This window comes from Anneissia japonica, unplaced genomic scaffold (genome assembly GCF_011630105.1).
Source record: "Anneissia japonica isolate Jap-2015-1 unplaced genomic scaffold, ASM1163010v1 scaffold670_len1213532_cov191, whole genome shotgun sequence".
NCBI classification, from domain to species: Eukaryota; Metazoa; Echinodermata; class Crinoidea; order Comatulida; family Comatulidae; genus Anneissia; species Anneissia japonica.
The window spans coordinates 164,528-166,980 of NW_022693499.1; positions in this window are offsets into that span (position 1 = coordinate 164,528).

Consider the following 2,453-nt stretch of genomic DNA (forward strand, 5'->3'; position numbering starts at 1 on the left):
AAAAGGCAAAATACTGAAAAACAACAATGCTGTGGGAAACAATGGCTGGATCTCAGTAGAGATACAAATTTGATAAGTAACATCTAAAAAGTAAACGTAAAGTACAGCCAGAATTAGAACTAGAGCTTCCACAATTCCATCCTCCACCAATTTACTTTTTTTTACAAACCATCCAAATTAAGGAGTACTTAGGAAAACAACTTCATGCAAAGTAGTTTTTTCCCATGTAGGTCTGTTTTTGCATCAGTAAAGGGCAGTTTTATTTGTGTACCAGTATATTAAAAAAACAAAATGTTTGGCAACTATAGAAATATTGACAGTACCTCCTTGCTTGTACTGTGTGATTCGACTGAGACAGGAATGTTGAGTGCGTATGTATCTTATTAGCAGACAGCATGGGATTACAACGTCATCCATCCACCAATTACCAGGCATTTCATAATCATGTCAAAACAAACTTGTATACCATTTAAGTAGCGTGTTTATGTCATATTTACATATAGAGCATTAAAATTATCAACAGCCATTTTTATATGCGACTATGCCCTACGTAATAACCAATCACATAATGGAGAGTTATGGATGTTTCATAAATGGATGAATGCGGTTATGCAAAATTGTGTGAACTTCTATTAACACCGCTTTAATACATGAGTGACCTATGACCGTAAGTTCCAATGAACTTTTGACCCATGGATGGATTGAAGCAGAAGTGGAATTAGGGTTACATAGGAAGTGGGGTCTCAATTTGCCTCCAGTGAAAATAGTTTTCAATAGTAATAATGGCCCTGCAGGTACTTGGAAACATAAACGAGGAATGCAGTCAAGTAGACAGATTTAGATCACAAGTCACATGACATGGATTTCAGAGATCCAATGGGATTTCATAAATAAATTAGTCGGTTAAGAAAACACTTGGCAGGCAATGTTCAAAAGATTTTCTGACTGTATAAGGAGGGGCCAATGAGACTAAACAATTACAGAAGTATTAATAGTAAATTTATTACAGGAAAGATCGAGTTATTCAAAATGTATAATAAATCTTAAGGTATTTGGGACAAAATGTGCTGATGGGTGAGGAACATCAAGCAAGGATTATACACATTGGTCTACTTAATTTTCTACTGTAATATGTGATAATACAGAAACCTGAATAATAAAAATATACGGTACATTAAGAAGAATTTGCAACAGCCATCAAATGAATAATCTATGCCATAATATTATAATCCAAATATTATAGTAAAAACATTAATTATTTTATGAACCAAGTTTAACATATATTTTAACTATATCTCCTAATTCTTTTTCACTGTTTTATTCCAATGTTTATTAGCAGAATTATGAATTATCAATTTGTTAAAATTAAACTCTTCCATTACGTGATAAAAAGGAGATTGTAAGTTCCAAAATACAAATATACTAATAGAATAAGAATGTCATAATTACAATTACAAAAAAAAGTAAAAACAGTTACCTGTCTAAGTTTTATATTGTAAGTGGCTCGAGTCACAGTTTCTGTTCTTTTGTCACAACAGCTTCTCTGTATCTTACCGATCATGCGACCATTACCTTGGCAGCAGCAGGTTGCGAGCAACTTAAAACCAAGACCATGAAATGTAAAATTTCACTATCTTGCAAACAACAGTGTCAAATATTAACTTTCATGCTCCAATAATAATAATAATAATAATAATAATAATAATAATAATAATAATAATAATAATAAACATCATGGTCATAATAAATGTGCCAAATCAATAAAAACAAAATCACAGGTGCAGCACAAAATGTTCAAGAGACTAGGTATTAAACAGGTAAGTTTTCAAGGCTAAATTGTAATGTTGTAACAGACGCAGAGCTAAAAAAGAGTAGTTCACTCCAGAGGATTGCGAATCAACATTGACAATTATCTTCATGTTACTGTGTTTGTTTTTGGATTAGCGTTGGGATTATGAGTAGACCAATGGAATTTGTTCCTGTAGGAAGGAGAAACAAACACACACATTATTTATATTTTGTGGTGTACGGTAAGAATGGCCCCGGAAAAAATGGCCCCGGAAAAAATGGCCCTGGAAAAAATGGCCCCGGAAAAAATGGCCCTGGTAAAAATGGCCCCAATAATCAAATTCTGTATTAAAACTGATTTTCTTGAGTCAATATATGCATTTTTGTATCTTAAATAATTTAGTTTTTAAAAGGAATCTAACATCAAACAAATTGCCATTTACATTTTACTTCTTTGCAAGAATTAATATTCAATGATAAAATATTCAAAGATAAATAAAAAGCCATGAATTACACTTTTCATTTATTTTTTACATTTAAATGTTAAAAAATAGCAACAACAAAATCAATAAATCAACATAAATCATGCATTTATTAATACTAAAATAATTTACTTGTGGCCAATTTCACGGTAGAGGAATCACAATTTTCCAGAAATTCAATCT